General features: G+C 42.8%; 1 protein-coding gene across 5 annotated transcripts in view; it reads right to left on the reverse strand.

Moving 5' to 3' along the window:
• The window catches only part of STON1 (stonin 1), a 127774-nt gene that overhangs the window by 18386 nt on the left and 85294 nt on the right, over nucleotides 1–24094 (reverse strand). The gene's annotated exons all lie outside the window — the stretch shown is intronic.

Below are 24094 nucleotides of genomic sequence, written 5' to 3' on the forward strand. Positions count from 1 at the left end.
ACTGGTGTGATGTTACGAATGCCATAGGCCGCCGAGACCCCCCCACGATCTATCATCTTCTCCCCTATCCTTTGGATAGAGGATAAGATGTTTACAGCGGATTACCCCTTTAAATAAATCATAAAAAATGACCAATAACCTGAAAAAATAACCAATAATTCCCCCATTACTTGAAGGATTCCTGCCATTCCTGTAACAATCACATTGCTGAGCTCAGCAGTGATGTTTTCTTGTATGACTAGGTGTATCGTAGCCCTTGTAAGCTTCAATTTCATTTTCTACCTTTTCCTTATCTGTAAAAGGCAACTTAGGATCTTAGAAAAGAGATTTTATAATTGAGTGCAAATGCAGCTATATAAACCTTTGCAAATGGGGTCCGGAGATTGAAAATAAAGAAGGGATACTCACCTACCATGATCCCCCAAGGCTTCTAGTCCTCACTGCTTCTTCCTGGTTCCTGTAATGTGTCATCCCTGCAGGAAATGCCCCATTCACAAAATGGGATGACCTACCTCAGTCAGTGATTGACTGAGCAGACAGTTTTGCACGGACAATGCATCACTGGAACCATTGAAAAGAGTTGGTAAGTGGTTACAAAGAGCCTCTGAACAGAAGCAGGAAAGGGAAGTATCACTCCATTTTTACACCATTTTCAACCATGTAGAATTTCCAAACACCCTCTTTAAATTCCTATTATGAGTAGGCGGTAAAAGTGCAGCCCTAAACTAAACACCACTGACTGTCCCTTCCTACTTGGAAAATACTCCCTAATTGGCTGCCTCCAACTGGACGATGGTCCCTATACTAACTGAGTGCACAGGGCTTAACTATAAAGGCATAGTCAAATGGACCAAATCAGACTCAAGAGTCATGGGGAAAATCAGAAATAAGCCAACATATAGAACCAGGGGGCAACATTAGAACTAAGTCAAAATCCTAATCAGTGCCAGAAAGCAAGTTGGATTAGAAGAGGAGGTCTTGTCAACACCAAAAGCCGAATGAGGTCAGAATCCAGGCAAACAGCAGTACAGACTCAGGAACACGAGTGACGGCACAAAAACTGACAGTAGCAGACAGACACCTGTTTAATTCTGGCACCGTCAGCATGGAATGCCAATGCCCCATCTGATTGGCCCAGCAACCGCTCTGGCAGACATGAGAATACGACCAGGTAAGTTTTTAACAGTTTCCCTAGTGGTGGTTGCAGGAAGCCAGAATGTTATAATTTACATAACTCATGATGAGCATTGGAGCGGTCAGATGAAAAAAACTCATATAAAGTTATGAAACTAATCAGCTAATCATGCAACAGTTGTCAAAATACTACTATTTACACAACATTACAAAAGAGGACATAACTAAATTTTGTACTAAGCATAGAAAAGCTTGGTGACTACACATAATGGAGCGGTAATGACCGCCATGTTGAATGTCACCCAGCCTTTCAAACACAAAACATAATGATGAAACAGCCAAATAACATTTTGAACAGCTCAGCAGAAGGTGACACTCAGACTTATGTTTATGGGTAATGTATTTAGTTTTGGGCGGCATACTCTTTAACATTACATTTTTTCCAATCCTATATTACTTTCAGTCCTGAATTCTACCGCCTCAGGCCATTTCTTCAGTCTGTCTTATTACAGACTTGCTGCTTAGGCAAAATGACTATAGCTGCTTATTTCGTGCCGTACAATTTAGGGCAAAGTATTTCTTAGTTTTTATTGTTAATGAACAATCCTTTTTTTCCCCAGGAATCCAATACAAATTCTTTGCATTGTTTAAACTGGTTTATAGAGAAATTAACCATTTCCAAAGATGGGCTGTATTCACTTATGAGCCCACGTATACAATCAGTTATTCTGCTGTAATGATATGCCTTTAGTATTTAAAGGAGTTATCCGGCTGAAGACATCTTATCCCCTATCCAAAGAATCAGGGATAAGATGCCTGATCGCGGGGGGGGGGGGGGGCGCTGCTACGACCCCCCGTGATTTCCACGCAGCACCTGCACTGAAGAGGTGACATCATGCCACGCCCCCTCCATTCATGTCTATGGGAGGGGGCGTGATGGCCATCACGCCCCCTCCCATAGACATGAATGGAGGGGGTGTGGTGGGTCGTAACGAGGGGACGTGGTGTGATGTCCCGGAAACACAGAGGCTTCTGAGACAAAAGAATGCGGGTGCTGCACGGAGATTGCTGGGGGTCCCAATGGTGCCCCCTCCCCCCCCCCCCCAATCAGACATTTCATCCTTTAGACATGGGATAAGATGTCTTTGGCTGGAATACCAGTTGGATATTTCTGACCAAGATTGCTATATAGAAAACTAAAATATATAGCGGATATCGAAATTCAAAGGAATAATTTTCAGCCCTGCTGGAGAGCGTGTTTATATGTAGACAGCGAGGGGAATTCCATTTACAAAAACCTGTTTATCACTTCTTTGTAATAGAAAAGGAACAGACACAATAATCAAATGGCCCAGACATCCCAACATCAGACATAGCCATATGCATAAATATTAACGTACCTAATGCAGCGCCATTAATGGCCTAAATGATGATTTTTCTCCGAGCCGTAATATTATAATGCCATCGGGTGTCATTACTTTCACATACATAAAATCATGATTCATGAGCAGAAAAGCCAGGCTGTTGCCAAATACATCTTTCTTCGTATGATTCTTGCATTTACCTTTCCATATGAAATCTCTGTACTGTCAATAATTTAGATGCGAGTCTCTTATATATCAAACAGTGAAAGCGTAAGTGAACAGATGTGTCGGGTCTTACTGCTAAGGAGAACTGCAGCTCTTTAAAAAGTTTGGAAATATTTCCCTTAATAGTGATATTTTTTCACCGTGTATTCTGTACTTTGGCTAGGACTAATAATGGTTTTGCTTAAAGGCCTATGGCTATGGGCGGCACTGATGGAAAGAGAGTCAGAGCTCATATAGTTCATAAAATACTTATCTAACCATAGTATGGATCCTGTTTAATAATATAAAATTATTTTAGGTTATTGTTTACATTTATTTGCATAAAAGGGCATGTGTGGTGAGCCAGGGGTGCGTTGCTGGGATTTGTAGTACTTCACAGATATCACTGGTGGGTATGTCAATGATGCTACGAGTGGTGGTGCAGTCCCATGTTATCTCCCCTAACACCCATACACAACCTTTTCAATGGAGGACCTGCACGTGATGCTAGTGTAGTGAGATCCTCGGGACGCGCCCTAGTCTTGTGGGTGCAGGTAAACCGTACACAGGGAAGTGAGGAGACAAGAATCAGTTCTTATAAGGGGTACTCCGCCCCTAGACATTTTATCGCCTATCCAAAGGATAGGGGATAACATGTCCAATCGCGGGGGTCCTTTCACTGGGGACCCCCGTGATCTTGGCTGCGGCACCCAATACTCCAGCGAACTTCGCTCCGTGCCGGATGACAGCTCATTTTTAGCAAGGCCTCTGAAAATGAAAGGAGCAATCTGATTGGTTGCTATGGGTAACTCAGCAATTTGATATATCACCCCCTTTGACCTTTGTCCCTTTAGGGGATAGCTCAACTTGGAATTAGGGTTTAGTGGTTCTCTAGCTCAAGACCAGTTTATAGATCACTTATCAGGATCTTCCCAGGGGTTCCACACAGGGGCGTGCGCGGGGGGAGGGGGGGTTGGGATAAAGTGTGGGACAAAGGTTACTAACCTGTTGATGATACAGACAGGTGGCAAGGTCAGCAGCACTTACCTGACAGCCATCTACCTATTTATCTCATATCTATCACATATCTATCTATCTCATATCTATGTATCTATTTATCTAACAGGGAAAGCCACAGGGAATTGGCAGCCTGCCAAAATATCCCCATAGGAGCTGCACAGCTCCTGGGACGTGAGTCATCAGAAAGCAGTTAGACAGAAAACAGCAACTCAACTTCAGAAGCTAATAACTATTGGAAGGATTAAGATTTTATAATAGACGTAATTTACAAATCTGTTTAACTTTCCGCAGCCAGTTGATATATAAAAAAAATTTTTGGCCTGGAATACCCCTTTAACCCCTTCCCTATTAAAAGTTTGAATCACCCCCCTTTTCCCATAAAAAACAAACTGTGTAAATAAAAATAAAAATAAACATATGTGCTACCGCCGCGTGCAAAAATGTCCGAACTATAAAAATATATCGTTAATTAAATTGCACGGTCAATAGCGTGCGCGCAAAAAAATGTCAAAGTCCAAAATAGTGTATTTTTGGTCACTTTTTATATCATGAAGAAATGAATAAAAAGTGATCAAAAAGTCCGATCAATACAAATATGGTACTGATAAAAACCTCAGAACACAGCGCAAAAAATGAGTCCTCATACCGGCCCGTACGCGAAAAAAAAAAGTTATAGGGGTTAGAAGATGAGAATTTTTAACACATAAATTTTCCTGCATGTAGTTATGATTTTTTTCTGAAGTACAACAATATTCAACCTATATAAGTAGGGTATCATTTTAACCGTATGGACCTACAGAATAAAGAGAAGGTGTTATTTTTACCGAAAAATACACTGCACAGAAACGGAAGCCCCCAAATTTATAAATGACATTTTTTCTTCAATTTTGTCGTACAATGATTTTATTTTCCGTTTCGCCATGGATTTTTTGGTAAAATGACTAATGTCACTGCAAAGTAGAATTGGTGACGCAAAAAATAAGCCATTATATGGATTTTTAGGTGCAAAATTAAAGCGTTATGATTTTTAGAAGGTGATGAGGAAAAAATGAAAATGCAAAAACGGAAAAACGCTGAGTCCTTAAGGGGTTAACCTCCCTGCCGGTATGATTCTGTCTGGAAATGTGTACCAAAAGCGGTACAATTTTTTTTAACTGAATTTCACATCTCCCTCCCGCCCATTTCACATCTCCCCCGTCACATTCCCCTCTCCCTTGTCACATCCCCCGTCACATTCTCCCCCCTCCTTGTCACATTCTCCCCCCCCCCTCCTTGTCACATTCTCCCCCTCCTTGTCACATTCTTCCCCCCTTGTCACATTCTCCCCCCTTCATGTTACATTCCCCTCCCCCTGTCACATCCCCCCCCCTTGTCACATCCCCCCTTCATGTCACATTCCCCTCCCCCCCCTGTCACATCCCCCCCTTGTCACATTCCCCCCCTTGTCAAATTCCCCCCTTGTCACATTCCCCCCTTGTCACATCCCCCCCTTGTCACATTCCCCCCCTTGTCACATTCCCCCCCTTGTCAAATCCCCCCCTTGTCACATCCCCCCCCCTTGTCACATTCCCCCCCTTGTCACATTCCCCCCTTGTCACATTCCCCCCCTTGTCACATTCCCCTCCTTGTCACATTCCCCCCCCCCCCTGTCACATTCCCCCCCCCCCCCTTGTCACATTCCCCCCCCCCCCCCCTGTCACATTCCCCCCCCCCCCTTGTCACATTCATCCCCCCCCCCCTTGTCACCTTGTTCTGCAGCAGTATACACTGGGTTTGCCGGCAGATTTCAAACCTAGTGTATTTGCTGCAGAACAAGCCCTTTCCCCTTCAGCCAATCACAGGCTTTACACCACTGCGGCCTGTGATTGGCTGAAAAGTGAAAGGTCCTAGAAGATGAATAGTGAAGAGAGGACACCCCGGACCGCACGGAGGGGGAACGACATCTGCAGGGACCGGGACTAGGTGAGCAAAAGGTTTTTTTATTTTACCACTTCTTCCCTTTACACTAAGCTCAGTGTTTTTCTACTAGGGGGCCTCCAGCTGTTGTGAAACTACTACTCCCAGCATGCCCGGACAGCCTTTGGCTGTTCGGGCATGCTGAGAGTTGTAGTTTTGGAACAGCTGGAGGCCCCCCTGGTAGGGAAACACTGACTTTTAGTATTTTTCTTTACCTGCTCTGGCCGGCCCCCGCAACGGGAGCCGACCAGAGCAGATAATCGCATGTTTTCCCGGGGACCGTATCGCTATATCGCATTGCTTTTGCGATATATCGTGCAGCCCGGCCGGGAACTCTGTAATTCTACCCCGAGCGTTACTCGGGGTTACCGATCCTGGCAGGGAAAATTAACCCCGAGTCACGCTCGGGATTACCGCTCAGGAGGTTAAGCATGGGGGTGGCTCAATCATGCTTTGGGGTTGTATTGCAGCCAGTGGAACAGGGAACATCTCACGAGTAGAATGAAAAATGGATTCAATAAAATTTCAGCAAATTTTGGATGCTAACTTGATGCCATCTGTGAAAAAGCTGAAGTTAAAGAGAGGATGGTTTCTACAAAAGGATAATGATCCTAAACACACCTCGAAATCCACGGGGGATTACATCAAGAGGCGTAAACTGAAGGTTTTGCCATGGCCTTCACAATCTCCTGACTTCAACATAATTGAAAATTTATGGATAGACCTTAAAAAGAGCAATGCGTGACAGACAGCCCAGAAATCTCAAAGAACTGGAAGACTTTTGTAAGGAAGAATGGGCAAAGATACCTCAAACAAGAATTGAAAGACTCTTGGCTGGCTACAAAAAGCGTTTACAAGCTGTGATACTTGCCAAAGGGGGCAGTACAAAATATTTACTCTGCAGGGTGCCCAAACTTTTCCAGATGCCATTTTTTTGTTTTCTGTTATTTTGAAAGTGTAAATGATGGAAATATAATCTAACTTTTGTTGACATATTATAAGAATGTCTAATCTGGAATTTGATGCCTTTCCTTGGCTTCTTTATGCATATTAATACAAATTTTTACCTGGGGTGCCCAAACTTTTGATCCCCACTATATAATAAATGTGTCTAATTTGCAGTGTCCCAAAATTCTGGCACATTTAAAGCTAGAATTGTGGTGTGACCACCATAGTAAATCTGTGCCTGTACACTTTATTTTGGTAAAAACACGGAGAAGGGGGGGGGGGGGTATCTATTTAAATCTTCCCTCTAATAGATGAGATATACACAAACCTCCCCCATTGACTTTGCTGTTAATGGCAGCATGATATTATAATGTATACAATCCTAAGCCATTAATATTTCTGATTTCTACACCCACCTCAAGCGCATATCCTGGAACCCACAAGTGCCAATCATACATCATTAGGACAGTATACAGCCTCATCCATCAAGATAGAGATAAAGGTGAGGCATATAATTCAACGTTGATGTCATCAGCATGACAATAGGGGACAAGGTGCAGATGATGGATGGCAATGCCGTGAATGAATAATGCCGTACTGTGCTCTATACCGCTATTACAAGACTAGGTGAATATACACATCATCCTCATTTGATTCAAAGTATAGAATGTTCAAAAGAAACAAAACGTTGCCTTGGCAACAACCATATGAAATACAGATACTAAATTGTCCCTGCAATATTATATAGTGTTGTCATAAGGGTTATAAGTGCTACAGTAAATATAGATTATCAAGTTATTATTCTGAATACAGACAGTAATATACAAAGACCAAGCCATTAATTTAATTCAACATATGGTAAGTCTGTGTTCTAGAACAGCTGTTCTACACATCCAAAGCCTAGACATGTGTTTGATGGACTCAACGGCCAACCTTCGAAATCTCTTTTTTGGGGCTCTTAATTGAATGGGCAAAATTGGTACAAGATACGTGTAATGCCGGCGGGTAAACAGCCAGCCAAACCCTATAAGCCACATGCTTGGCTCCCCCACCTCGCTAATGGTGCCGGTTGCCTTTTCCTCTTCTGTACTTTCTCAGACAAAAATAGCTTCCGGTGCACCCTATTGGGGTCTTGCGTGTACCATCTCTTTAAGGGTCCCTGGTTGCCCCTGATTCTCATCTCCACACAATCCCTTCAGGCACTACCCATATAAACATGCTTAGTCTGTCCTCTGGTGCCTTAGCAATATTATAGCTTCTACAAGCAAAAATGAAGGTTTTGTTATTGTACCTGTTTACCTGTGTCTGACCTGAGCCTGATATCCTGACCTTGCATTAAAGGGGTACTCCGGTGCTTAGACATCTTATCCCCTATCCAAAGGATAGGGAATAAGATGCCTGATCATGGGAGTCCCGCCGCTGGGGACCCACGTGATCTGGCACGCAGCACCCCGTTTATAATCAGTCCCCAGTGCGTGTTCGCTCCGGGTCTGATTACCGGCAACCACAGGGCCGATGGCGTGTGACGTCATGCCTCCGCCCCCGTGTGACGTCACGCTCCGCCCCTCAATGCAAGCCTATGGGAGGGGGCGTGACAGCTATCATGCCCCCTCCCATAGGCTTGCATTTAGGGGCGGAGCGTGACATCACAGGGGGCGGAGGCGTGACGTCACGCGCCGTCGGCCCTGTGGTCGCCGGTAATCAGACCCGGAGCGAACACACTCCGGGGATTGATTATAAACGGGGTGCCACGTGCAAGATCACTGGGGTCCCCAGCGGCGGGACTCCCACGATCAGGCATCTTATCCCCTATCCTTTGGATTGGGGATAAGATGTCTAAGCACCAGAGAACCCCTTTAATCCTCTGTACCTTGCCGATTCTCTAGTGCGCGACCCAGACTCCCTTAGCTCTGCTTCCATCTACAGCATCAGCCTGTAATTGTGGCATTCTGGCCTGCCCATCCAGTCCTGAGTTGTTCTATCACAAACAGTGTGTGATCCACTATAGCATGCTCTTTATCAGATACCCTAATCTATCTCCTTAAGATATGGGTATAAGAAACGCGTTGAGATATACAGCATCACGGATATCAGAGACATAAGTATCAGCCAATTTTGGCATCTCCTATCTGTGTCATGCATTTCTTTACTTTTTGCACATTTGCCAGATGTGCATTGTGTATGCTAAGCACCTGCCATAAGTCTGTGTGCATCTGTACTGTAGTTCAAAACAGCATATAGGGCATAGTGCAATATTCATCACAATACCACAGTGAATATTTATTTGTTCTAGTGTCTTTTTCACTCTTGTATGCACTGTATAGTCTCTTATAGTGGGGCAGTATAGTATCATTGGTATACTTTTCGAAAACATTTGGTTTGGTCCGAATTTATTCGCGGTGAATCTGTATTAAAAAATAGGGGTGTAGAACACTTTGCCTTGCTGTAACACGCATAGGGTGTGTGCTGGGTTAGTGAAATAATACTGTTATTCAATACGTTTGTAGAAAAAGTAGATTGCACTCACCCAATGGAGAAGTAAAACGTCTTCTTTATTAGATGAACACTTTAAAAAATGCTGAAGTGAGGGTAGAGAGATGCGGTCAGCGTTAGCAGACTGACCGGCTGAGGCGAGGCAGCGCTCCTTTTGCAGTTCAGCCCGCTTTCTCAAGCCTCAGAGGCTTGAGAAAGCGGGCTGAACCACGAAAAAAGCGCTGCCTCACCTCGGCCAGTCAGTCTGCTAACGCTGACCGCATCTCTCTACCCTCACTTCAGCATTTTTTAAAGTGTTCATCTAATAAAGAAGACGTTTTACTTCTCCATTGGGTGAGTGCAATCTACTTTTTCTACAAACAAATTACATATACTCTTTCTGGACATTTGATTAGCACCCCCAGGAGTTCTTTCTGATGCCTCTATTGCAAAGAGAGAGGGACAGAGAGCAGTGTGTGTTGCACAGAAAAGCATTTTTTACAGCAGCGATTCACCTCGAGCCCAAATCCAGCCTAGAAACACTGATAGTAAAGGTAGAGGGATTGAGAGAGAGAGTGCAATTTTGCCACCATCTTAGATGCCCTGGAGCCTGGACCGCACTAAATAGAGTTTAATGAAGCGAGTCAAACGGTTACTCTGGTCGGCTCATTTTTTACCTGTATGCGGATTCCTGACCAGACCTAAAACCGTAGTGTAGTACGGTTTTAGGTCCGATCACAAAACCGGATTTGGTTCAAAAAGGAGCTGACCGGATTCACCATTTGACTCCGGTCAGCTCATTAAAGTAAATGGATTTCAGCACCGGTCCAGCTGGGGAATGGGAGCAGACGGTTTTCCCCCTCCCCCAGCCGGATCCTGCAACCGTAGGCTGAAAAAGAAGTGTGAATGCAGCCTTAGCCTTATAATACTTCAGATGCTGTAGTCTGCCGCCATTAGCAGTGGATTCCCAACTTCTTGATCAGTATATATAAATTTTTTTTCTGATATATGAAACGACCTAAGATGAGCATCTTTTAATTTATTTATGCCATTCACTGGGTAATATAAACATTATATTTTAATATTTCGGAGAATTATGCACACAGACTTTTTTTATTTTTAAAATAGGAAAAGGGGGTTGATTAAACATTTTATTAGGGGAGGGATTTTACAAATTTATGAAACATTTTGTTTATCATTTATTTTACACTTTATAAGTACCCATAGGGCACTAATATATGCAATCATTTGTTAAGCTAAGGGAAAGACATTGAGCCACCCCAAACGATCATGCTGCGGGAGTCCTGTAAGAGCCACAAACTGTTGGCACTTGTCATTTTCGACTTTAGATGTCGTGATTGGTAACTTCTGACCCTAAAGTGGTTGACATTGAGCCTGGCATCTAAAGGGTTAATGGAGGACACCGTCTATGAAGCGAGCGCAGCTCTTGTGGTCACTTCATAGACAGTTAACGCAGCATGCCGTAAATATGGATCATTTTGTGTTAACCTATTCCCGCCCATTATGAAAATACATGTCATAAGGTGGGTGGGTGGTAAATGAAATGAAGCATGAGAAAAAGTAATGAATTGAGTAAAGTGTAGCAAAACATATTATATTGTGGATTGTAAGGGATCCACCAGGGTAGGTTTGTCTCCTATAGGGGGAAATGCATTTGATGTAACTATAACACAGTGAGTCCCCAAAAAGTCCTCATTACGGTACATAGTGTATGAAGAAAGAAGCCCTGTGGTTACTGCCGTATTATCAAGGTGGAGTCGTTCCATTGGCTGCTTCTTACAAGGACTGCCAATTCATACAAATTCTTAAAAATGTTTTATTGATGTTTGTTATTATGTTTTATTAAAAGGTTAATTGCTATATATTTTATACATAATTTCACCACACAGCGATCTGTTTTCCACCACTAGCCTTCACAAAGTTGCCTGTTTTGTAGGCGGCACATTATTTTCTGTGCAGTAAGATGTTCTGAAAGAATAAACTCCGCTATAACAAATAACACTGCTTTCTCAAAAGGCGCATTAGTATGCACGATCCGCCGTGCTTTAATTGTGAGCCATCAGTGCAGTATAAGAATAAAGTAATAATAAGAAGAATAATTAAATCTAAATATAAAGACCTAAAACGCACAGCAGATGTTGTGACTTTGAAAACTTTGCATACAGCAACGAGAATTACAGCTCGATGATCTTAAAGCAACAATGCAAACATAAGTCTTTAGTGTAAGGCTGCATTCACACCACGTTTTGTACATACGGGTGCCGGATCCGGCGGGGGGAGGGGCAAAGCGGGCGCTCCCGTACCATGGTCGGATCAGCCTGTGACTCCATTTACTTTAATGACCCGACCAGAGTCAAATGGTGACTCCGGTCGGCTCAATTTGGACCCATATGCGGTTTCCTGACCGGACCTAAAATCGTAGTTTACTACAGTTTTAGGTCCGGTCCAAAACCGCATACAGGTCAAAACTGAGCCGACCGGAGTCACCGTTTGACTCCGGTCGGGTCATTAAAGTAAATGGAGTCACGGGCTGATCCGGCCGGGGTACGGGAGCGCCCGGTTTGTCCCTCCCCCCGCCGGCTCCGGCACCCGTATGTACAAAACGTGGTGTGAATGGTGTGAAGGCTCCAGAACAAACAAAACCCATTCCTATGTAGAATTTTGCATTCAAATAAAGAGAAAATATGTGGCGACATAGCGTACCCAGCAATTATACACAGACTCCTACAGAGCATAAAGCAAAAAAGGACATCCTGTTGGTATGGATTTCAGAATAGGTAGTTCTGCTTCAAAGGAAATCTGTCATCAGTTTTACCTGCACTGCCTGTTGGTACAGACAGGTAGTGCAGGTGACACTGATGAAAGCCATACTTACCTGTTCCTGTTCTCTAGCAGGGCGGAGCTTAGAGACGTCACTGTTGCCATTTGCTAGCAGCCGGACCCAGCAGGGAACAGTAGCGGTGACATCACTAAGCTCCGCCCATGCTCCAAGTCGGGCCCGGAAGATACTGAACAGCATAGCTGGAGAACCGCAGCACAGAGCGGGATCAGGTAAATATTGTTTTCATCAGTGTCACCTGCACTACCTGTCGGTACTGACCGGTAGTACAGGTGAAACTGATGACAGATTTCCTTTAAGAAAAAGGCCGATTTCACACTAAGGATTTTCCGAGCAGGATTCGGTTTCAAAATTCCCTATTGCTGGCAATAGGATTCTGCTGCACAGTGCACATGGCATTCGTTCAATATTGGGGCTGATTTCTGCTCCGCAGACACTGCCATGTATGGGGAAGACAATGTCTGTGCGGTCCTATCGCTGATTTAGTCGCCACTGGTTGGCACCGGAATCTCCAGCCGGAAAAATTCTGCAGTGTGAACCCGGCCAAAGGAGTATATGAGAGCTTAATGTTTAATTATGCAGAGGGGTACTTCATGTCTTATCTCTCTCGCGCTCTTTTTATTCTGTGCGGATATTCCGCTGCAGCAGAGTCCCCTTGATTTCAATGGGATTCTGCTGCACTATTCACATGGCAGAATTTCCGCACCAGTTGATTCTGCTGTGGACATTCAGATTCCGGCATCTGCAGAAAAAAGTAATGTATTCTTTCTGCGGAGTCCTAGCGCCGGCATGTTCTGGCAGCGCTCCGCTGACGGTGGAATGTCCGCACAGAAATTTTCCGTGCAGACATTCCACCATCTGAACATAGCCCAAAAAGAAGAAGAGCTACACTCACATTCTAAGGCTGCATTCACACGGCCGTCTAGACCTGTCCCGTTCTTCTCCCGTCAAAAATAAAAAAGGACTGTTATCCGTTTGTATCCATTATTGTTCAGTTAATAAAACAAGAAAAAAAATATATGTTTTTAGCATGCTAAGAGGTAAAAAATGATCAAAAAACAGATTGAAAAAACTGATGCAAACGGATGACATTAAAGGCTCATCCGTTTTCCATAGACTTCAATGTTAAATTTACTGTGTACGTTTTTTCTTCCGTTTTGAAGGAAGAAAAAATACTGCATGTGCAATTCTGCAGAAATTAGTGCAGACAGGTACAGACGGATGTAAACGGACATGAATGGGATTTTTTTTTTAAACCGTTTTTAATCCGTTTACAACCTGCAAGAACCTAAATTTTAAAATGTAGTCATGCTTTTTTTTTTTTTCTATTACATTTCTATTTTTATCATAAAGTTTTAATAATGTTTTCACAAATATAACATTTAAATAACAAAACAGTAAAATAACAAAGTGACAAAAAAAGTGTTACAAAAACATATTGGGGACATCACTTGGTAGTATATTTAAATTCATTTGATCCTGTGTTGACCTAAAATAATAATGTTTTGCTTCTGTAGATTTTTCCATATTCCATAGTTTTTTGGGAGATTCTTTTCTTATCCCAATGACATTAATGTAGCACTCTACTGCCAGCTAGTGGCTAGAAAAGGAACAACAATAGTGATTCTTCCAGTTTATCTGATGATGATGATGATGATGATGTAGAGCAATTGTCTCCAAACTGTGGACCTCCAGCTGTTGCAAAACTGCAACTCCCAGCATGGCCGGACAGCCAACGGCTGTCCGGCCATGCTGGGAGTTGTAGTTTTGCAACAGCTGGAAGTCCACAGTATGGAGACTACTGATGTTAAGGTTGCACTGCACGCACATGTCTCTGCATATAAGTGAGTCTTACAGTTTTAGCAGACCAAGAATTTGCATTACACTTCTCTAAGGGAGTCTATTACAGGACGCACAATCTGGCAAAAATATTCTGGTCCCGCACCCTATGGCTCAGCATGAAGAATGACCTCTACAAAGCAGTTTAGTCAAATGGAAAACAGATGCCACAATGGGCATAACTAGAATTTAACACAACTCAAAGCCATACTTGGAATACACCCCACCCCATACACAAACACACGAGAGTACAAAGAGTGTGGGGGGGAGGCTCAGTTTCTGGACAAATAGCAGCCATGATTTTCTATACTATCCGTTTAGAGGGGAACTCCAGTGGAAAACTATATATATTTATATATTATATATCTATATCTATATAAAAAAAATTTTTTTTTGTCAACTAGTGCTAGAGAGTTAAAGAGTAAAAAATCTTAATCCTTCCTGTACTTATCAGCTGCTGTATGCTCCACAGGAAGTGCTTTTCTGTCTGACCACAGTGCTCTCTGCTGACGCCTCTGTCCGTGTCAGGAACAGTCCAGATCAGGAGAGATTTTCTATGGGGATTTGCTCCTACTCTGGACAGTTCCTGACATGGACTGAGGTGTCAACAGAGAGCAGTGTGGTCAGACAGAAAATAAATTAAAACAGAAAAGAAGAACTTCCTCTGGAGCATACAGCAGCTGATAAGTACTGGAAATATTAAGATTTTTAAATAGAATTTACAAACCTGTTTAACTTTCTGGCACCAGTTGATTAAAAAAAAAAAAAAAAATTGTTTTCCACCGGAGTACCCCTTTAAGGGTATGTTCACAAGGCAGAAGGTCCGCGCGGAATTCCGATGCAATTCACCGCACTTACATTCGGCTGCACCAGAGTCCCATTCATTTCATTGGGATTCACTGATGAACGCACTGAGCACACGGTGGAATTTCCCAATTCCGGCGACCGCAGAAAGAATAGTCGTGTCTATACTTTCTGCGGATTTTGCTCGGAAATGCATTGCAGTCTCTGAGGCGACACATTTCCGAGCGGTCCTAGTGCCCGCCGGATTATTTAAACGTACGGACGGATATTTCGCACATTTTATGTCGTGTGAACATGCTGCAGATACTGTACTGTATGCAGAATGGCATTGGGAAAAGCAGTGTTCTCCATCCTATGGCTCCCCAGCTGGTGTAAAACTATCACTCCCATCATGTCCCCCGAAAGATGGGTTGTAGTTTTGCCAGGTGGGCATAGAGATTGAGACTGGCATAGAGATTAAGACAGTGTTTCCGAACTAGTACGCCTCCCCTGTTGCAAAACTACAACTCCCAGCATGCCCGGACAGCCTTTGGCTGTCCGGGCATGCTGGGGGTTGTAGTTTTGGCAACAGCTGGAGGTACACTGGATTAAGGCAATATGGGACCAAGTTGTCCAGATGTGTAACTGTGCCTGTATAAACAATACAGGGAATGCATTAATGGGGGCCCCAGAAGTCAAACCCCTGCTGTTTACATTTTTTATAGATATTAAAGTACCAGAAACTTGGATGGGGAGAATGTATTCCTTTTCTTTCTTTCACTTTTCTCTCTTTTTTTTCTCTGTATCCCTTTTTAGTTATTTTAGCTGAAATGCCTCTTTTAAGGTTTTTGTTTCATCCTGATTGGTAGGTCCGGTGGGTGTGTGGGTGGGATACCATCACAGGGCCCCCTTATTTAACCCCCTTTTTCTAAAGTGGGGGTTAATGGGGGGGGGGGGATAGCCTGATGATTTCTATCTGGGACTGTTAAGCCTCATTCACACAGCTTAATTTCCACTTGGAAATTCCATTGCAGCAAAGTCCCATGGTTTTCAACATCTGCGGCGGAAATCCCAGTTCCGACCTCCACAGTAAGAATTAAAGGGGTACTCCAGTGGAAAACTTTTTTCATTTTATCAACTGGTGCAAGAAAGTTAAACAGATTTGTAAATTACTTCTATTTAAAAATCTTAATCCTTCCAGTACTTATTAGCTGCTGAATACTACAGAGGAAATTGTTTTCTTTTTGGATCACAGCGCTCTCTGCTGACATCATGACCAAAGTGCTCTCTGCTGAGATCTCTGTCCATTTTAAGAACTGTCCAGGGTAGAAGAAAATCCCCATAGAAAACAAATGCCGCTCTGGACAGTTCCTAAAATGAACAGAGATGTCAGCAGAGAGCACTGTGGTTATGATGTCAGTAGAGAGCTCTGTGTTCCAAAAAGAAAACCATTTCCTCTGTAGTATTCAGCAGCTAATAAGTACTGGAAGGATTAAGTTTTTTTATAGAAGTAATTTACAAATCTGTTTAACTTTCTGGCACCACTTGATTTAAAAAAATTAAAAAAAAAAAAAATTTCCACGGGAGTACCCCTTTAACATGTCGATTGTTTTTGACTGCACATTTCTGAATGATCGTAGCCAGCGCGCAATTGCTCTAGGTGCTTGGTCAGACAAAACAAAATTCAAAAAGAAAAGAACAGGAAGTTCTGTAGTATACAGAAGCTGATAAGTACTGGAAGGATTAAGATTTTTTAATAGAAGTAATTTACAAATCTGTTTAACTTTCTGGCACCAGTTAATAAAAAAAAATTAAAAAAAATAGTTTTCCACCGGAGTACCCCCTTTACTACACGGGCGTCCTAAAACTACCTACAGGGGGCAAGATAACATCATGAGGATGTAAAAACTACCTACAGGGGGCAAGCTAACTACACAGGAGTCCTAAAACTACCGACAGGGGGCAAGCTAATTACGCGGGGGGTCCTTAAACTACCTGCATAGAGGGGTCCTATATATGGGGGCAAGCTACCTTCAGGGAAGGTCCTACTCAAACCTCCTCCAGTCTGAAGGACGCAAAACCTTAACAAGCAGTTGCGTGTAGCCACATCAGTAATCCCAGCTTTACCAAAGAGAAGCCATTCTAGCTATCACATTAGGGATGAGTTCATTAAACGTTTGACCAAATATAGTGGCAAGTTGATAATTTTGGATGGCCAGAGAATAATGATTGAGCCATGTAAAAGCCTCCTTAGAAGACCTCTGATCTACTAGATTGGCACATATATTGGGCAGTGGTCTGCTTATCTAAAAGGACTGAAAGGCACTCAACTTTTAAAGGTTCCTAGCTGTAAACCAACCAATCTGATGTACTATAACCATGTAGAAACTTACACGTCTGAACTTACAGAAAGTGTCAATCATTGACCAATTTTTGAAATGTTTAAAAAAAAAAAAAAATTTTTTTTTATTTCCAGCAGGCAGAATCGGGGCTAGTGCAAGGATTTTTGACTACACAGGCATTTTGGTACCCCCATCAGACCCCACCACAATCACCTGCCTCTCCCTCACCCACTATGGCCATACGGCAATAATGCGCAGCCCTGCAACCGGTCCACATCCCCCCCCAGCCTAATCCATTATGGCTCCCCCTATGCCGCCCATTGTAAAGTGTCCAATTCTCCTTCCAGTGAGTGGTTGAGGATTCAGAGTTTTCTGCCCCTACCATCTTGGCGCTCTAGCAGCTGCCTTATAGTAGCACTGGCCCTGGGCAGAATACAGGATATCCATTTACAGTATAAGATTCCATTCCGTCCTTGTTGAAGGGGTATTCCGGGCAAAAAGATTTTATCCCCTATCCAAAAGCCCGCTGCTGAGACCCCCCATGATCACCCTGCCGTCACGCCCCCTCCCATAGACATGAATGGACGTGACGTCACGTCCACAGTCCCGGAAACCCGGAGGTTTCCGAAACTGGAGATTCAGCACTGCGGGTGCTGCAGGGAGATCGCAGGGGGTCTCAGCAGGGGGTCTCAGCAGTGGGCCCCCCCCCCCCCCCACGATCAGACATCTTATCCCCTATCCTTTGGATAGGGGATAAAATCTTTTTGCTGGAATACCCCTTTAACAAGGACAGAGGGGGGGATGTGGACCGGTTGCAGGGCTGCGCATTATTGCCGTATGGCCATAGTGGGTGAGGGAGAGGCAGGTGATTGTGGTGGGGTCTGATGGGGGTACCAAAATGCCTGTGTAGTCAAAAATCCTTGCACTAGCCCCGATTCTGCCTGCTGGAAATAAAAAAAAATTTTTTTTTTTTTTTAAACATTTCAAAAATTGGTCAATGATTGACACTTTCTGTAAGTTCAGACGTGTAAGTTTCTACATGGTTATAGTACATCAGATTGGTTGGTTTACAGCTAGGAACCTTTAAAAGTTGAGTGCCTTTCAGTCCTTTTAGATAAGCAGACCACTGCCCAATATATGTGCCAATCTAGTAGATCAGAGGTCTTCTAAGGAGGCTTTTACATGGCTCAATCATTATTCTCTGGCCATCCAAAATTATCAACTTGCCACTATATTTGGTCAAACGTTTAATGAACTCATCCCTAATGTGATAGCTAGAATGGCTTCTCTTTGGTAAAGCTGGGATTACTGATGTTTAATGCTTCAATTTTAGGAACAGTGAGGACAGGACTTTCTGTACAGATCGCTAGCCTTAATGTGACCCATTGCCAGTGACATCTTTATTATACATATTCATTAGTCTTTATGATTAAATTCCTCTGTTTGCCCGGCTTCCAGACATTCAGATCACCTTTTTAATTGAAAGGTTTCTGAATCGCTTTTATATCCAGGTAATTGCAGGAAGAAAAAAAAAAGACCAGAAAAATGCTGACATATAGTTTAATAAACTTACATTTCTGGGAGATTTACATCTAAAGGTCCAGTCTTTCAGCCTAAAACGTCTCCATGTTCGTGTTTAACCATCTAATCACAAACATGTGCGGTATTTGGTTGAGAAATGCGACAGGAAATACCATTTACACAGCTTGAAAAAATCTGAAGACAAAATCTGCCCTGGAAAAGAAAAGAACTCTTTCCCATCATGTAGCCAGCTCCTATTTATAGGAATAAAAAGAAACACAAGGAAAATGGAGATTGTCAGGGGTTTTCCAGTTTTTGTAAATTGTGCAGTGAAATGTCCTACAATATAAAGGATATTAGAACGTTGGAATTAGTAATTATTTTGTAGCACCAATGTTCTTTGTTCACTAATATATTTCTGATACTAAGCTCCAAAAATTCTGTATATCCATAGAATGGAAGCATCAAAATTGTTTGGTGGTGGCGGGGCATAAGTTATAAGCAGTGTGCAGCTAGCTCCATGTAGTGGTGGCCATGGGTAGCCAGAAATTTCTTACCAAATTTGGGCCTAGGAGGACAGTACAATTAAAAGGGGTACTCCAGCGCTAAGACATCTTAAATCCTATCCCACCGCTGGGGACCCCCGTGATCTTCCACGCCGCCCCCAGTTAGAATCAGTCCCAGAGCGTGGGACGGACTGGGACGAAGCGTAGTGACGTCATGGCTCCGCCCCGTGTGACGTAACGCTCCGCCCCCTCAATGCAAGCCTATGGGAGGGGGCGTGACAGCTGCCACCCCCCTCCAATAGACTTGCATTGAGGGGGCAGAACGTGACATCACACGGGGGCGGAGCCATGACGTCACTATGCTCCGTCCTCGTGGTTGAGATGGACTCAGCCTGAGGACCTCCAGCGGTTCCGGAAGCCGCTAAAGGTGGGTGCTGCATGGTAGATCCCGGGGGTCCCCAGCAGCGGGACCCCCACGATCAGGCATCTTATCCCCTATCCTTTGGATAGGGGATAAGATGTCTTAGCACCGGAGTACCCCTTCACTGGAAAACAGAGCACTTCACTGGAAAACATTTTCTTTGAAATCAACTAGTGCCAGAAAGTTAAAAACAGATTTGTAAATTACTTCTATTAAAAAATCCCAATCCTTCCAGTACTTATCAGCTGCTGTATAATACACAGGAAGTTCTTTTTGAATTTCCTTTCTGTCTGACCAAAGTGCTTTCTGCTGGCTCATCTGTCCAGGTCAGGAACTGTCCAGAGTAGGAGCAAATCCCCATAGCAAACCTCATTTGCTCTGGACAGTTCCTGACATGGACAGAGGTGTCAGTAGAGAGCACTTGTGGTCAGACAGAAAGGAAATTCAAAAAGAAAAGACCTTCCTGTGTATTATACAGTAGCTGATCAGTACTAGAAGGATTTGGATTTTTTTAAATAGAAGTCATTTGCAAATCTGTTTAACTTTCTGGCATCAGTTGATTTAAATGAAAATGTTTTCCATTGGAGTACCTCTCTAAGGATCATTCTGCTTTGCATTCCAGTGGTCATAGCTTCATTTCCTTTAATTAATTGATTAATGTATTTATTTATGTTTGTTTATTTATTTATTTGTACATTTTGTTTATTTATGTTTTTTGCCATAGCTGTATGAGGCTTTATTCACTTACAGCAGTTTTCCAAACAGTTGTGTCTTCAGCTGTTGCAAAACTACAACTCCCAGCAAGCCCAGACAGCAAGATGGCAATTGCAACTGGAACAGAACTTGCATGAAGCAGGCTTTTACTTAAACAGGATAGAGGACCCAAGAGAAACACTCTAGACTAGGTGTATGTCTGTCTAGCACAGTGGTCTTCAAACTGTGGCCCTCCAGATGTTGCAAAATTACAATTCCCAGCATGACCGGACAGCCGTTGGCTGTACGGGCATGCTGGGAGTTGTAGTTTTGCAACATCTGGAGGGCCACAGTTTGAAGACCGCTGGTCTAGCAGGAGCAGAGCCAGGAGAGATGTTGCTCTGAACTTTGCCAGACACAGACTGTTTTTTTTTCTTCTTTTGGGTTCAGCCCTCTGGGGAAAGTGGGTTAGCCTAGGAACTATTCCCACAGCCTTTTCTGGAAACTTCTGCATAGAAGCTTAGTTGGGGAGAATGTCATGTGACCAATAAATCACTCTGATATAGCTTATTCAAATACTTAAAGGGGTATTTCAGTAACAAACTTTCTTTTTTTCCCATATCAACTGGAAAGTTCATATCCAGAAAGTTAAAAACAAATTTGTAAATTACTTCTATAAAAAAAAAAAAAAAAAATCTTAATTCTACCAGTAGTTATCAGCAGCTAAAGTTGAGTTGTTCTGTTCTGTTCTGTCTGACAACAGTGCCCTCTGCTGACACCTCTGTCTGTCTCAGGAACTGTCCAGAGCAGGAGAAGTTTTCTATGGGGATTTGCTCCTACTCTGGACAGTACAGCACTGTTGTCAAACTCAACTTCAGCAGCTGATAAGTACTGTCAGGATTAAGATTTTTTTTTTGTAAATTCTGGCACCAGTTGATATGAAAAAATATTGTTTTTCACTGGAATATCCCTTTAACTCTTACACTCCCAGAATACCTCAGTGTATGCTGTTACGGTTACGTAAGACACAAAACAGTTCTGCAGGTCAATTCACAGTACTTCATATACAGATGTAAACAGATAGGAAAGGGTTTTCTCAGCCACAGAACCTCACTTATATTGTAGCGGGGACACGTGTACCGAAACACTGCAGGTGCTTTTTATAACAGCTCTCTACTCTGGTCAAGCAATAAATGATCCCCGACAATGCAGAGTTCCCAAATAGGGTATTTTTAAATGGATTTTTTAAACAAGACAGTCCCTTTTAAGCTCTGTCCTATTTAAAGGGGTATTCCGGGCAAAAACATTTTATTCCCTATCCAAAAGGATAGGGGATAAGAGGTCTGATCGCGCGGGGGGCCCGCCTCTGGGACCCCCCGCGATCTCCCTGCAGCACCTGCATAGAATGCGGGTGCTGCAGGGATATCACGGGGGGTCCCAGTGGCGGGCCCCCTGCGATCAGACATCTTATCCCCTTTCCTTTGGATAGGGGATAAAATGTTTTTGCTTGGAATACCCCTTTAACACCTTTTTGAGTTACATTCTGGATTTAGAACAATTGTATGTATATGTCAAATGTTTTAAGCTGTAGTTTACTCAATGGATGTGTTTACTCAGACAGCACAGATTTAGTCTCTTATATTTAGCGCAGGGGCATGTGACCTAAATTCCATCGCCTGGCCCAGATCAAAACTTTGTAGTTTCCACAGTTAAGGACAACAAAGAAGCCAAGAACAACATTTATATTCTCCTCGACTGAATCATCTGTCTGTAATTACGAAAACTAACACACTCTACACAGTCCCTGCCTGAGGGATAAGCAGCAGGACCATTAGTATGGGCCAACCCTGAGGTGGACAAGGACCGTGCATTTGCTCTATATTGCTGGTCATCAGGGTCTTGGCAGCTGGAACCCACCAGTCAATCATTGGAGTGCCCCTTATGGAAAAGCTGTCAATTTAGGAGTCCCAGAATCTCTCTTCATAGGTTTTATCCAACACAGTGTTTATAACTATAGCATTTGAACCTTCCAATATCACAGGAACGTAACAGGTTTAATTCCCCTTTATAATGTATGATAAAGTTCCCATTGCGATAAACCGTAACAAAAACATTTTGTGCCCATGTGGATACCATGCTCAGCACTCTTGCCCATTGCAAATAGGACCAAAACCAATCAATCAGTTCTTGAAGATAGTGGGTGTCTCCATTCTGGACTGATCCATGTTTTAGGACCTACAGATATATTCCAGATACACAGAGGAAGCAAAAGGGCAGCAGAGGTAAAAATTCTCGCATATTCCATAATCCAACATCAGCCTACTCAACCACGTGACAGGTTATCGAACTGCAACTGTCCAACTCAATGGGATGGTTTTTGTCTTCTTTACCCCCTCATAAATATATTTTTTTGGTTACCTTTTTGTGTCTCCCTATTTCTCCTTTCATAAATTGATTAAGAAGTGATAAAGAGGTTGTCCCATCTAAATGGAAGCTTTAATCTCAAGAGGAAGTTGCATTTGGCTAGATATAGCATTACAGGGAAGACTATCATGTTAACCCCTTAAGGACTCAGCCCATTTTGGCCTTAAGGACTCAGACAATTTAATTTTTACGTTTTCATTTTTTCCTCCTCGCCTTCTAAAAATCATAACTCTTTTATATTTTCATCCACAGACTAGTATGAGGGCTTGTTTTTTGCGCGACCAGTTGTCCTTTGTAATGACATAACTCATTATATCATAAAATGTATGGCGCAACCAAAAAACACTATTTTTGTGGGGAAATTAAAACGAAAAACGCAATTTTGCTAATTTTGGAAGGTTTTGTTTTCACGCCGTACAATTTATGGTAAAAGTGACATGTGTTCTTTATTCTGAGGGTCAATACGATTAAAATGATACCCATTATTATATACTTTTATATTATTGTTGCGCTTAAAAAAAATCACAAACTTTTTAACCAAATTAGTGCGTTTATAATCCCTTTATTTTGATGACCTCTAACTTTTTTATTTTTTCGTATAAGTGGCGGTATGGGGGCTCATTTTTTGCGCCATGATCTTTACTTTTTTTTTGATACCACATTTGCATATAAAAAACTTTTAATACATTTTTTATAATTTTTTTTAATAAAATGTATTAAAAAAAGTAGGAATTTTGGACTTTTTTAAATTTTTTTTCGTTCACGCCGTTCACCATACGGGATCATTAACATTTTATTTTAATAGTTCGGACATTTACGCACGCGGCGATACCAAATATGTCTATAAAAAATGTTTTTTACGCTTTTTGGGGGTAAAATAGGAAAAAACGGACGTTTAACTTTTTTATTGGGGGAGGGGATTTTTCACTTTTTTTTTACTTTTACTTTTACATTTTTTTACATTTTTTTTTACACTTGAATAGTCCCCATAGGGGACTATTCATAGCAATACCATGATTGCTAATACTGATCTGTTCTATGTATAGGACATAGAACAGATCAGTATTATCGGTCATCTCCTGAACAGATCAGTATTATCGGTCATCTCCTGCTCTGGTCTGCTCGATCACAGACCAGAGCAGGAGACGCCGGGAGCCGCACGGAGGAAGGTGAGGGGACCTCCGTGCGGCGTTATGAATGATCGGATCCCCGCAGCAGCGCTGCGGGCGATCCGATCGTTCATTTAAATCGCGAACCGCCGCAGATGCCGGGATCTGTATTAATCCCGGCACCTGAGGGGTTAATGGCGGACGCCCGCGAGATCGCGGGCGTCGGCCATTGCCGGCGGGTCCCTGGCTGCGATCAGCAGCCGGGATCAGCCGCGCATGACACGGGCATCGCTCCGATGCCCGCGGTTATGCTTAGGACGTAAATGTACGTCCTGGTGCGTTAAGTACCACCTCACCAGGACGTACATTTACGTCCTGCGTCCTTAAGGGGTTAAAGGGTTACTCCGGTGAAAACCTTTTTTTCTTTTAAATCAACTGGTGGCAGAAAGATAAAGATATTTGTAAATTACTTCTATTAAAAAATCTTAATCCTTCCTG

The sequence above is a fragment of the Hyla sarda genome, chromosome 3 (assembly GCF_029499605.1).
Source record: "Hyla sarda isolate aHylSar1 chromosome 3, aHylSar1.hap1, whole genome shotgun sequence".
Classification (NCBI taxonomy): Eukaryota; Metazoa; Chordata; class Amphibia; order Anura; family Hylidae; genus Hyla; species Hyla sarda.